The sequence below is a fragment of the Aotus nancymaae genome, unplaced genomic scaffold, assembly GCF_030222135.1.
Source record: "Aotus nancymaae isolate 86718 unplaced genomic scaffold, 86718_ANA_hifiasm-v0.15.2.pri h1tg000049l, whole genome shotgun sequence".
Classification (NCBI taxonomy): Eukaryota; Metazoa; Chordata; class Mammalia; order Primates; family Aotidae; genus Aotus; species Aotus nancymaae.
Genome location: NW_026988463.1, coordinates 4,465,977 through 4,480,225, shown reverse-complemented (window position 1 = coordinate 4,480,225; position 14,249 = coordinate 4,465,977). Strand labels below are relative to the sequence as shown.

The 14,249-nt window shown below is 50.7% G+C and overlaps 1 protein-coding gene across 2 annotated transcripts in view; it reads left to right on the top strand.

Moving 5' to 3' along the window:
* Nucleotides 1-488: 488 nt before the first annotated feature.
* Nucleotides 489-14,249, top strand: part of CDIP1 (cell death inducing p53 target 1) — a 27,417-nt gene continuing 13,656 nt past the window's right edge. The window contains exon 1 of one of the 2 annotated variants that reach the window (XM_012441875.2): nucleotides 489-586. The gene's annotated coding sequence lies outside the window, so the exon portion shown is untranslated. Of the gene's footprint in view, nucleotides 587-831; nucleotides 936-14,249 lie in introns of those variants that run through there. The other variant, XM_012441876.2, reaches the window with a different exon arrangement.

The following is a 14,249-nucleotide window of genomic DNA, read 5'->3' as shown; positions in this document are numbered from 1 at the left end:
TTTTTGTTTCAGTATTAAACTATAAACTAAGTTGCTCCCAAAGTTAGTTCCGCCTATGCTTAGGAAAGAACAAGGACGATCTGGAGGTTAAAAGCAAGACGAAGTGGTCAGCTCTCTTTCGCCGTCATAATTTTGTTATAATTTTTGCAAAGGCAGTTTCAAGCGCAGGAACAGTGACTATGTGTTTCAAGGGATGTAATGTGCCTCCCAAACTCAATAAATATTAGTGGCATAAAGGAAAAAAATGCAGCCTTGGAGGAAGATGCCCTGCCCTGCTGCTGGCATGAGTGAAGAGGAGGCACTCACAGGGAGGATTCTTTCCCTGTTCTCTTGCCTTGTATACAATGGGGAAACTGGCCCCGAGAATCTCAGTGCTCAGGCCCCGCTCCAGGCCTAAAAGCCCCCCGCTCCCACTGATGTCACCAAGGAGCATCACGTGCCTCCAGAGATCACGCTCCCTCCGTGACGTCACAGGCTTCGGCTCTGGTCCAAAGTCTACCCGCCTCCTTCTGACAGAAGCGCGACCGCTAGCTGCCTAGGCGTCCATTCCTGCTCCTGCGGCCGCTGTCCGGGGGCTGCGGACACGGTGAGTTTGCCAGGACACATTCAGAAACGTCTTCCCGCGGGAGCCCTCCTCCCTGAGGGAAGGGTCTGGGCGCCGGCGCCCCTCAGGTCGGGGCGTGACCTCAAACCGAGGCGCCCACTCCCCGCCCCCGCCCGCGGCGCCTGCGCGGTGCATGCTGGGCATCGTAGTCCCCTGTCCCGCAGAGCGAGCTGGGGGCGACCGGGGGGACTACAAGTCCCAGAAGCCTCTGGGCGGTGGGGGTCGTTGTGCGTGCAAAGCCCCGCGGGGCTGAGGGTCTAGTCCGCCGGCGCCTGCAGGAACCCCGGCCAGTCTCCGCTTTCGGCCGGCCTCAGGCGCCGGGCTTCTGGAGGTAAAATGGGGGCGGGGGTGCGGCATCGCGGGACCCGTCCTCCCCTCAGGGCGCTGCCGAGACCTACAGTGGCCCTGGGGTTGTCGAAGCGGCAGCGGTGGCGGGGCCCGCCTGGGCGCCCGGCTGTGTGCCGCGGGGTGGGCGCCCGGAATGGCCCCCCGCTCGCCCGCTCTCTTTTCTGTCAGGGAAGGTGGTGGAAATTGCTATCTCCGTTTTGCAGCGCGAGACGGGGAGGGGAGGGGCGGGAGCTGTTTTCTCAAGGAAAGAGGGTCGGGGTGGCGCCCCGCGGCCGAGCCGCCCCTGCGGAGTCCTGCGGGTGACCTTGGCGGTCCCGGAGCCCAGCGGCGCCCTGCACCCGCGCCCGGCTCGCCGACGTGTGGAGGCGGAATGTGGCGCTCGGCGGCGCACCCCCGGCGGAGGTGGCGGCGGCCTGGCCTGGCTTTGGACCAGGAGGCGCGCAGTCGAGGACCTCGGTTTAGCAGGTTCTCCTTGGGGGCTTCTCAACAGGTGTCAGGTGAGGTGGGGCCAGCGGCTGTGAGTTCCTCCAAAGGTGAGCTCAGGATCCTCTGCGTCAGAACCACCTAGGGCCCTTGGGAAACGGGCAGATTACTGGGGCCCACCCAGGTGTTGCGATTCTGTAGTTCTGTCGCGCGGCCTGGGAATCTGCATTTAGTAGGCTTCCCGGATCATTCCCGGGCGCAGCTGGGGCTGAGAACCTGACCTAAAGAGGATGATGGCGGAGCCGGGGCAGGGACGTTCCATAGCGTTTCTGCCAGTTTTTTCTGGGAGCTGATGCTGGGCAGGGCGGTGCCTGGGCAGTTGACCTGTCTGCTGGGTTCTTTGCTGCTTCCCTTGGGGCCAACCTAAGTAGAACTGGGTGGAGGGAGGCGTGCCAGCTCTGCCTTGCCCTCTGCCCTTAACCGGAAAGGTTATGCCCGGTCATTTGCCAGACTCAGAAGACGCCACCTCCACACATTCAGTTATGAAAAACGTGAAACATACAAAAAAGTCGAAGGAATTTTACAGTGAACATCCACAGACCACCACCTAGAATGTACAGTTAACATTTTATTGTATTTCATCTCATATCTGTCCACCCAACAGACCCTCTTGTTTTTGCTGTCAAAGTAAGTTGCAGACATTGGTGCCTTTCCCTCCCAAATAGTTAAGCATGCATATCATTAATTAGAGTCTTAAAATTGTTGATAGGGTTTGACTTTTTTATTTTCTTAATGGGTTTTACCTTAATGGAAGTCCTGGGTATTTAGAAATCCCTCTTTCAGCCTTGAGAATTTGAAGGAGTTTGGAGGCTTTTCCATAGGATGGGTCTCTCGAACCAGGTGCTCTTGCAACGCTTCATTTATTTATTCAGAGCCAGGGTCTTGCTCTGTGGCCTAGGCTGGAGTGCAGCGGTGCCATCATGGTTCACCGCAGCCTTGAGACTCCTGGGCTCCAGTGAACTCCTGAGTACCTGGAACTACAGGCATGTGTACCATGCCCAGCTAATTTTTTACTTTTTTGTAGAAATGGCATGTCATTGTTTTACCCAGGCTGGTCTCTAACTACTGGGCTCAAGTGATCCTCTCACCTCAACCTCCCAAAGTCCTGGGATTACAGGCAGGAGCTACCGTGCCTGACTTCTTACAAGGATTTAAAAGCATCCAGTCATGGTATGAGAATCACTGTAAGAGCAGAACATTGACTGTGTGATGTAGAGTAATACTAAAGGGAATAAAATTGTTTTGAGAAGGAGCTAACAGAATGCGTCCTGAAGGCCAGCTTGCCCCAGCGGATCATGTTGGCACGTTGGCAGTAATTGAAGCCATTAGTCAGCTTGCAGCTCCATGTCAGCTCTTTACACTGTAATCTTGTCCACGTTGAACCTGCCAGTTCGGTGTGTGTTCTCTAAGCTCCTAGGGGAACTGGAGTGTGTAGTGCAATTGCGCTCATGGTGTTGATGAACTACAGGGCATGGCTTTGAGACCCCTGGGCCCAGGTACTTTGTTCTATAGCCACAAACACCAGTGCTTCATCCTACTCAGTTGCCTTAGTCGGAGAGAAAGGACGGGCCCTGTGAAAAATGTGTCTCTACTTTGAGGAACATGGTTACAAGGGCATGGACATGTTTTTACTCATAAAGGACACAGGGAAATGTGGCAGTTAAAGTTGTGGCATTTTATATCATCTCACTGTCCTGTAGGTGGAGGAAGTGCTGGTGAGAAGGTGACAGAGCTCTGCAGAGGACCTTGGCGCTCCGTGGGGAGGATAGAGAGAGCCAGGCTGGCAGTGGTGACGGGAGGTTCCCTTTCTCCCCATGAGGGGATGTAGAAATAGATTGCTCACAGTGGAAATGTGCACCTTTCTAGGATCCCACAAAAAGTTTGTTTCCATCTCTGTCCAGTCAGGACTCCCAGCCACAGTCCCTATGGGAGGTGATAGAGGCTACCTTGCAATACAGTGTAGCACAGGGGGATGCCTAGGGCCTGTACCAGAACCTCCCCCTTCCCTGAGAGCTGCCCACTCGGGAAGACACTGGTCTGGCCGCTCCTGAACCTGTGGGCCTAATGGCCCTGGTCACCGCTTCTCCTACTTCATGAGTCATCAGGCAGTGCTCTGGTGACTGTAGTGGTATCCTGGGACCAGGGCTGCCTAGACATGGAGGCCTCTCTGTCACTTTGAACTGGTGTGACAGGCCTTGCTTACCACATCTGTGATAGGTAAAGAGCAGCACCCAGGCCACAGGAAGGCCTGCATCTGCTGTTAGTCCTTAAGAGATGAGGGTCCCCTGACAGCAGACAAAGCAAAACCAGTTCAAAGCCTGCAGTGCAGGGTCGGGGCGGGGGTTGGGGGTGGGCAGCAGCATTCTGATTCTTTCCTTGAAAGCAGTTGTGATGCATTTTTGGTAATATTGGATCATCTTTCCAGAAAACATTTCTTGTCACCTTTTCAGTGCTCCTGATTTGTGGGAGAGACCTGGCTTGGTCTATACACTTGAGTGATCCAGCAGCATCGATTCTTACTACAGGGAGGTGTAATGGGGGTTCAGTAAACACGGAGGGTCTTGCTGAGATGTAATTGTTCATGCAATGATAATTAAGTCTGAATTCAGATCTAGTCCCAGTGTCTGGGTTTTTCCTCCAAGAAGGAAGAGAGGCCAAGGCAGGTGGAAGTAGGTAGAGAAGGGTGTGAGAGTTGCCTTGGGAGGGTTTAGGGAGAATTCCAACCTTTATTACTTCAGAAAGAAAGTGAACTCCGTTGTCACAGTTCTGAGCAACATGAAGCCTGTGTGCCGTGGCTCACACCTGTAATCCCAACACTTTGGGAGGCCGAGGTAGGTGGATCACCTGAGATCAGTTCAAGACCAGCCTGACCAACATGGTGAAACCCTGTCTCTACTAAAAATACAAAATTAGTCAGGCGTGGTGGCGCATGCCCGTAATCCCAGCTACTTGGGAGGCTGAGGCAGGAGAATCGCTTGAACCCCAGAGGCAGAGGTTGTGGTAAGCTGAGATAGGGCCACTGCACTTCAGCCTGGGCAATGAGAGCGAAACTCCATCTCAAAAGAAAAAAACAAAACAAAAACTAAAAAAACAAAAATTAGTTGGGTGTGGTGGCCTCTGCCTTTAATCCCAGCTGCTTGGGAGGCTGAGGCAAGAGAATCGCTTGAACTGAGGAGGCGGAGGCTCAGTGAGCTGAGATTGCACCACTGCACTCCAGAGTGAGACTGCATCTCAGAAAACAAATAAACAACAACAACAAAAAAAACGCTGGGCACAGTGGCTCACGCCTGTAATCCCAGCACTTTGGGAGTCCAAGGCAGGTGGATCACTTGAGGTCAGGAGTTCAAAACCAGCCTGGCCAGCATAGTGAAACCCCATCTCTACTAAAAATACAAAAATTAGCTGGGTATGATGGTGTGCACCTGTAATCCTAGCTACTCAGAGGCTGAGGCATGAGAATTGCTTGAATCCAGGAGGCGGAGTTTGCAGTGAGCCGAGATCGGGCCACTGCACTCCAGCCTGGGCAACAGAGCAAGACTCCCGTCACAAACAAACAAACAACAACAACAACAACAAAAAACCCATTTAAATAGGCTGGGGATGCAGGAGGAAATGGGGTTCTTTGCTGCGTGCAGCCCTGTGAGCATGCTTTGTTCTCACCTGTCAGCCAGGGAGTTGGCAGCACGGTGGGACTTGCCCAACTGAGGCAGCAACCGGAGTGTATAAGTGACTTGCCCACATTTGCCAAATAATGGCAGAGAAAGCCCCATGCTGGCCCTTCTGAAACAGCAGAGGTGGCGGGAGAGCAGCTGAGAGAGACATGGGCTCTCCTAGCCCTATTATGATCACTTTGTCACAGAGTTGACTGGAATTCAAGAAATGGTGTCTTTTCCAGTCTGGATTTTTGGCTATAAACACATAAGTACTTTGCTGAGAAGGCAGTGAAGTCCATCTCAGCTGCGGCTGTGTTCTAGCCCTGGGCAGTGGCCTTTGGGTTAAGAATGGCACAGGAGGGGCCAGGTGCTGTGACTCACACCTGTAATCACAGCACTGGGAGGCCGAGGTGGGTGGATCATTTGAGGACAGGAGTTCGAGACCAACCTGACCAACATAATGAAACCCCATCTCTACTAAAAATATAAAAATTAGCCAGGCGTGGTGGAGGGCGCCTGTAGTCCCAGCTACTGGAGAGGCTGAGGCAGAAGCTCTTGAACCTAGGAGGTGGAGGTTGAGCCGAGAACACTCCACTGCTCTCCAGCCTGGGCGACAGAGCGAGACTCTGTCTTCAAACAAACAAACAAAAAAAGAATGGCACAAGAGGTCCACTTAGGTTAGCCCCAAACTTCTGCACTCATTTCTTCAACACACATGGACCAGGTACCTGAGCAGGGCCCAATGATACAAGTGGGAGAGTCCCAGCATTCTCGAGGGGAGATAAGACAAGGGACAAAGAATCGCCTGGCAGGGGAATCCTCAGGAAGGCCCAGGTTTGCTGGAAAGTGGGGTGCAGGTGTCTTTGGAGGCCAGGGAAGGAGTCCAGGGGAGGGCTTTGGGAGGATGGAGGCACGCAATAGTTGGGAAGAGTGTGAGTTACAATCTGGTGGGATCATGGTAGATCTGGGACATGGGCCAAGTCCAGACTTCCTTGTCACCCTTTGACTGTTAGATGATATAGTGGATCTGAGGGCCTTCGAACCATGGAGTTAGTAGGACTTGCTTACTGGTCATGGTTTAAGGGGACGAGAAAGGTCTGGAACACCTCTCAGCCATCCAGTTTGCCGATGGGAGTGAAGTGAACAGAAGTAGGGCCCTCAGGCTGGAGAGCGGAGCCCCTGCCTGGAGCAGCAGCCAAGCTGCAGCCCATCCACCCACTCACCCGTGTTTCACAGGCTGCCCGGTGCCCTGGAGAAACTGGCCCCAAACACTGACCCTCCCCTCCAGGAGCTATGGGTCTAACTGGGAGACGGTCCTAATCCCTACTTTATAATTCTGCCTGCTGTGAATGACTATTGCCCTGACCTAGAATTCCCTGGCCACCTCCCTGCAGAGCCCTGAAAGCCCCCGACAGACCTCCGCTTTTCTCTGCTGGGACACCTGCTGTCACAGAGGTGATAGCTCCTGCTGAGTTTGCCTGTGTGTTTTGTTTGCTTGTTTTGAGAGGAAGTCTTGCTCTGTGGCCCAGGCTGGAGTACAGTGGCGCAATCTTGGCTCACTGCAGCCTCTGTCTCCCAGGTTCTAGTGATTCTCCTGCCTCAGCCTCCTGAGTAGCTGGGATTACAGTTGCACACCACCATGCCTGGCTAATTTTATATTTTTAGTAGAGATGTGGTTTCACCATGTTGGTCAGGCTGGTCTCGAACTCCTGACCTCAGGTAATCCACCTGCCTTGGCCTCCCAAAGTACTGGGATTACAGGCATGAGACACCATGCCTGGCCTGCCCATGTGTTTTTTTAATAAATTCTGCTCAAGTGTCACTTGTCTTGGCGGGTGCATCTGCACCTCCCCGAGGGCAGGGACCATGAGATGAGTGACCTCCATGGAGGGTCTGATGAGTCTTTTCAAACAGGTAGTTACTTAAACAAAAGAGAGAAAGGAATGTGGATGGTAATGGCTCTGCTGAGTGAAACGGCCTCATCCTTGAACCCAAAGAGTCCTGTTCTGCTCTGGGGAGAAGGCCTCAAGTGAGCACCACTCAGCTCTTGGATTCCCCAGGCATTCTGTGTCATCTGACCTCAGGCCTTAGTTTCTGTCCCCAGTGTGGTCAAGCTCACCTTCTGTGGTGTGTGTTTCGCTGCTTTGCAGGCAGAGTGGCCACACCATGACACATTTCTCTGTGGCCCAGTAAAATTGGCCCAAAAGGAACTATACCTGTTGGAGGTGGAGGCTGAGTGCTCTCAGGCTCCCCAGCTCCCAAGCTCTAGGAGCCACCTATTTGATATCAGGACTTTGGAGGACTGGATTAGCACAGCAGGTGAGCACAGAAAATGGAGAATCACAGAGTGACCTGATTTCCCAAGCTCTCTGCAAGCCTCTGGGCTTATCAGAGTAAAAGTGGGCATCCTGCTATGGCCAGAGGACCTGGCCCACCCCTCCTCCAACACAGGGAGCATTCCCTGCTCAGTGGAGCTGTCCCTGGTTAGAACTGCAGCTTCGTGGCACCCCCTTCCCTGCTCTTCTTCCTCCATGCCACACATCATTCTGTGCGGGGCCTGATGTTTTATTTCTGTATTTTACGCTCTCCACTCAACCCCGCACTGAAGGTGCACACTATTAAGACAGACATTGATCTGCCATCTTCAGTGCCTAGGAAGTGCCTCACAGAGAGTGTGTGGTCCATACTTACTGGTTGAATAAAATGATATACCATGCCTGCATTTCAGCCATCTCATCGTCCTAAGAGCCAAGACGCAGGGACCATGGTTTGGATATGCTCCATTGTTCCCTGAGCGTTGGGGGTGTTGTGTCACGTGCAGGATTGAATTCTTTAGTAAACATTCATTGGGTTAGGTTCTAAAGTCAACTAGCAGAGCAAAGACCTCATTAGTCAAACTGTCCTCTAAAGTCCTTGAATTGCCTCTTAGCTCAGAGGCGCTCCCACTCTCCTCTCCCTCTCTTCTCTCCCCTCTCCGCTCTTCCTTCTCTACTCTCCTCCCCCTCTCCCCTCTCCCTCTCCCCTCTCCTCCCCCTTTCCCCTCTCCCCTCTTCCCCCTCTCCCCTCTCTTTTCTTTCAGTAGAGTCTTGCTTTGTTGCCCAGGGTAGAGTTCGGTGGCACAATCATAGTTCACTGCAGCTTTGAACTCCTGGTCTTAAGCGATTCTCCTGCCTTGACTTCCCAGAGTGCTGAGATTACAGTCCTGAGCCACTGTGCCTGGCTTACTATATACTGTTTCACATAGTGCAGTATAAACTACTAATTCAGTTTGTTTTACACCCAGCCAGCATGAGTGAATTCTTAGGGTCAGATGCCAACTAAGAGTGATAGGAATTTAAATTTCCAGATGCTGGCCAGGCGTGGTGCCTCACACTTGTAATCCCAGCACTTTGGGAGGCCAAGGCAGGCAGATCACAAGGTCATGAGTTCAAGACCAGCCTGGCCAACACAGTGAAACCCATCTCTACTGGGCGTGGTGGTGGGCGCCTGTAATCCCAGCTACTCGGGAGGCTGAGGCAGGAGAATCGCCTGAACCCAGGAGACAGGTTGCGGTGAACCGAGATCACACCACTTCACTACAGCCTGGGTGACAGAATGAGACTCCGTCTCAAAAAATAAAAATTTCCATATGCTATATACTGTTGCATCTGATGCAGTATAAAATACTAATTAGATTCCCACTCTCAGTTCCTAGAACGCTTTCTTCACCCAGCATAACTTTCTTCATAATAATTGAAAGAAAGCCCTGTAACATGAGAGATCGAAATGTCTCAGGGATGAGCCACTCTTCTCACTGTTCTGAGGGAAAATTGCTGGAGGGGAAGCTGGAGTGTAAAGGTATGTATGATGACTTGACAGATTTGGAGGAAGAAAGCCTAGAGGTTTGCTTTTCCACACCCCACTGCCAACCACCAAATAGGGAGACTAAGGCAAGGCCTAGTTGAGGGCAGAGCCCAGCTCCCTGTCTAAGGACGGCCAGGAGACATTTGTGTCTGAATTAAGACTCTTCCACCTGAGTGACCAGCCGTGAGTGGCCATGTAGCTTGACTGCACTTACAGGCCTGGTGCTTTTCTGTAGATTGGAATGGTGTGTCTTGATCTCACCCAAGAGACAAGTGGTTGAATAAAGTCAACCCAAGACAATCCATTTTGTGTCTGCTTGGTACAGGCAGATGGAAAGATATTTTTTTAAGGGCTACATTTTGAGTGCTTAAGTGATGGTTCCTTAGGCTCATGCTGTTTCTAAAATTAGCCTTGTAGTTACCAAGTCCTGCCTGTGGGACAGGTGCAGATGACTTGTTTATTCACTTGTGGTTGCGCTGTGTCTGTTTTTTTCCTTCTGCTCTACATCTCCCCTCCTGTCTATGCTTTCTTCGTTTTCTGTGCCAGCAGGAGAACATGCAGGAACAAGCTCTTGAGCAGCGTTCTGCCTGGGAGGCAGCTCAGAGTCCCGAGGAGCTCACTGGACGAGTTGGGAGGCTGGGGCTGTGTCCTCAGCGTGGACTCTATCACTCTTGTTCTTATTATGCATCCAATGGGGACTTTGTTACCAGCCTTCTCAGTCAGGTGACCTCCTGCTGGCTTTCCTGGCAGGATCTCCCAGGCTAGCAGGACCTTGGGGTCATTACATTCCAACTTTACAGGTCTAGACTTTCAATTTACCTAGAGTACCGGGAGGTGATCTGGCAGAACTGACTCGTTTGGCCAAACTCATGGGAGACCTATGTAAAAGCCATAAAGGGCTGGCTTAGGAGAGACTAACCAGTCTAGGCCTCTGGTTTGCTCTGCAGAGCATTTTCTCTATAGGTGAAACTAGATTATAGTCTGAGGCATGTTTCTAGATTGAGGAGGGGTATACTTTTTTTTTTTTTTTTTTTTTGAGATAGAATTTTGCTCTTGTTGACCAGGCTGGAGTGCACTGGTGTGATCTCGGCTCATTGCAACCTCTGCCTCCCAGGTTCAAGTGATTCTCCTACCTCAGCCTCCTGAGTAGCTTAGATTACAAGCATGAGCCACCATGCATGGCTAATTTTTGTATTTTTAGTAGAGACAGGGTTTCACCATGTTGGTCAGGCTGGTCTCAGACTTCTGACCTTGGATAGTCCACCTGCCTCAGCCTCCCAAAGTGCTAGGATTATAGGTTAGAGCCACTATGGCTGGCTTTTTTTTTTTTTTGAGACAGGGTTCCCCTCTGTTGCCCAGGCTGGAGTGCAGCGGTACAATCATGGCTCACTGCAGCCTCCACCTCCTGGGCTCGAGTGTTCCTCCCTCCTCAGCCCCCCAAGTAGCTGGGATTACAGGCAAGAGCCACTGTGCCTAGCTTATAATGAACATTTTGAGGAAGGAATCATGCAAAGTACTGCCCCCCATTAAAAACAAAACAATAAACTCCACATCAATAGAAAGTTTCTGCATATGTACTTACATATAAACAAATCCCCTAAATGCTTATTGCCCAGAAAAACTGTTAATATGTAGTATGGCTGAGTGCAGTGGCTCATGCCTGTAATCCCAGCTCTTAGAGAGGCAGAGGCGGGAGGATAGCTTGAGCTCAGGAGTTCAAGACCTGCCTGGGCAATATAGCAAGACCCCGTTCTTCACAAAAAGGAAAAAAAGACAAAAAATATGTTGTGTATGCAAATACATATATCTAAAGAAGAATCACACTGTGATACTGCTTTTATATTCTTCACTCACTGCTATATCAAAACCATCTTACTATGTCAGTAAAAATCTCTATCATTGGCCCGACACAGTGGCTCATGCCTATAATCCCAGCAATTTGGGAAACCAAGGTAGGCGGATCACCTGAGCTCAGGAGTTCAACACCAACCTGGCCAATATGGTGAAACCCTGTCTCTACAAAAAATACAAAAATTAGCCGGGCGTGGTGGCAGGCACCTGTAATCCCAGCTACTTGGGAGGCCGAGGCAGGAGAATTGCTTGAACCTGGGAGGCGAAAGTTGCAGTGAGCCGAGACCGTGCCACCACACTCTAGCCTGGGTGACAGAGCAAGACTCCATCTCAAAAAACAAAAACAAAACTATCATTTTTTAGGGGCTGATACAGTTACATTAATATAGATAACCACATGCATCTAACTAGTTCCCTTTTCTTGAACATCAAGGCAGTGGTGCATATAAACGTCTTTGCCTGTGAATCTGTGTTCACACATCCATTTATCTCTAGGGCAAATACCTTGAAATGAAATTGAGTTAACAAGAGTATCCAGGTAGCAAAGCTGTCCAGAAAAGTTGTACCAATCTGCTGTGCTGTGGCCCTGTGCCATGGACGGTGTGTCACCAAGTGAGCGTGGTTTGCCAGGAGGTTTGACTAAAATTCAGTGATATAAATTGCACAGTAATTGTCGTCATCATAGTTCCTAGAGGCCTTACTACTTTTGAGTTTAGAACCATTCTTTGAGTCCTGTCTGCCTTTTGATTTTGCTTCTGCTTCAGAGCAACAGTGTCTTCTTTTTTCTTTTCTTTTATTATTATTATTATTTTTTTTTTTTTTTTGAGACGGACTTTCGCACTTGTTACTCAGGCTGGAGTGCAATGGCGCGATCTCGGCTCACTGCAACCTCCGCCTCCTGGGTTCAGGCAATTCTCCTGCCTCAGCCTCCTGAGTAGCTGGGATTACAGGCATGCACCACTATGCCCAGCTAATTTTTTGTATTTTTAGTAAAGACGGGGTTTCACCATGTTGACCAGGATGGTCTTATTTTATTATTTTTTTAAAGATGGGGTTTCACCATGATGGCCATGCTGGTCTTGAACTCCTGATCTCAGGTGATCCACCTACCTTGGCCTCCCAAAGTCTTCTTTTTTCTTGTGTACTACTTCTTTCAAGCTCGGCTTGGCCCCCATGAGTACGCACAGTGACATGTGCTTACTGCATACTATGTGGCAGGCCCTGAGTGGTGTGTTCTTCACCCATGGCCTCACCGATGCCTCATCACAACTGGATAAGGTGCTGCTGCTGCTGCCATGTCACAGATGAAAAAAAATCTGAGACTGGAGAGTCAGATGGCAGGGCAGAGTGGTGGGCATGTGACCTGATGCCTGTGCTCCTCTCGATGCAAGATTCTTCCCTTGCAGCTCTGCCTGTAACACAGGGCTCATATTTCTGTTGGAGGGTTCAGTGGTGTTTGAGGCCATGGAGTTGGGCTGGTGTCTTATTTATTTATTTATTTAGAGACAGAGTCTTGCTGTCGCCAGACTGGAGTACAGTGGTGTGATCTTGGCTCACTGCAACCTCCGCCTCTTGGGTTCAAGTGATTCTTCTGCCTCAGCCTCCCAAGTAACTGGGACTACAGGTGTGTACCACCAACCCCAGCTAATTTTTGTATTTTTAGTAGAGATGGAGTTTCACTGTGTTGGCCTGGCTGGTCTCAATCTCTTGACCTTGTGATCTACCTGCCTCGGCCTCCCAAAGTGCTGGGATTATGAGCATGAGCCACTGTGCCCGGCCTATTTTTTTTTTTTTTTTTTTTGAGATGGAGTCTCATACTGTTGCCCAGGCTGGAGTGCAGTGGCATGATGTTGGCTCACTGCAACCTTTGCCTCTCAGGTTCAAGCGATTTTCCTGCCTCAGCCTCCCAAGTAGCTGGGATTACAGGAGCCTGCCACCATGCCTGGCTAATTTTTGTAATTTTAGTAGAGACGGAGTTTTACCATGTTGGTCAGGCTTGTCTTGAACTCCTGACCTCAAGTGATCCGCCCACCTCGGCCTCCCAAAGTACTGGAATTACAGGCATGAGCTATCAGGCCCAGCCAGGCTGGTGTCTTATCTCTGCTGAGATACAACATGGTTGAGGAGGAGCATACAAGGTTGGGTGGGAGGAGAGCCGGCAGATGGGGAAACCAGATGTGTTTTGTGGTCATTTTTGTGACTTAACTTGAGCTTGTTTTGAATTGTTTAGAATTCCCAAGGCATCAGATACCCCCGTGTTCAAGTGTAAAAATAAATAAATGGTTCAGAGCTACCAGCGATGTTATCTGAGGGAGGGACTGTCTCTGTTGTCCTACCTCCATCAGGACAATGGGAAATGGGCCATCTTCAGGATTTCCCAGTCCTGCCTGTGCTGGAACTTGGCAGCCGAGGACAACAGTCCCAGAGAAGGGGACACATTGGTAACCTTCCTGAGTCTTGGGAGGGCTCAGCCTCACCAGAGGCTGCTCTGCAACTGAGTAGACTTTTGTGGAGGGCCTCCTCCTTCCTGCTCCTCACCCAGCATTGGGAATAAGGTCCCTCTAGTCAGAGGCTGAAAGGCCACAGGTAATCCTGGCCTGGTCCCACATGGACTGGGGTGGCTGGATTAGCCCCAGGTTTGGGAAGGGCTTGGTGGAGAGGGGAATGGAGAGGGTTGGGGGCCCAGGATTAGTCTCACAACAGCGGCTCCCTTACGAGCACCTCCTTTGTGTTTCTGTGCTTGGCACCTGCATCCAAACAGTTCATGCTCTATTAACATTCAGTGCACACCATCATCCTCCTCTGTAACTCCTCAAGTCAGTGGTCATGCTGAAACGAGCGCTGGGGTTGCAGAAGAATGTGCCCTCGCTCCAGGGCAACCAGCTCACTTCTCTCAGGACCTCTTTTAACGACGGAAGCATGTGCTCCAGCCTGCAGCCAGAGGGTACCCACCATGCCTTGGCCTCTGCACTGGCTGAGGCTATGTTGTGTGACCTAGAGAAAGCCATGATCCTTTTGATCATGGATCACTTGAAGAGAACTTGTGTTCCTTTAGGCCTAAGGAACTATACAGATACATTTTGTTGGTGGAGGTGGGACAGAGTGTCACTCTGTCGCCCAGGCTAGAGTGCATTAGTGTGACATAGCTCATTGTAGCCTAGAATCTTTGGGCTTGAGCAGTCCTCCCACCTCAACCTCCCAAGTAGTTGGGATCACAAGTGTTCCATCACCATACCTGGCTAATTTTATTTTTTTGTAGAGATGGGATCTTGCTATGGGTTGCACAGGCTGGTCTTGAACTCCTAGCCTTAGCAATTGTCCCACCTTGGCCTCCAAAGTGCTGCAATTACAGGTGTGAACCACTGCACCTGTCTGTGCCGTATATTTGTAATGACACTTGTTTTTCTTCCTTGTTAATACTTGACTTGAAATTAATTTACCAATAATTAACCAATAAAACAAGTTTT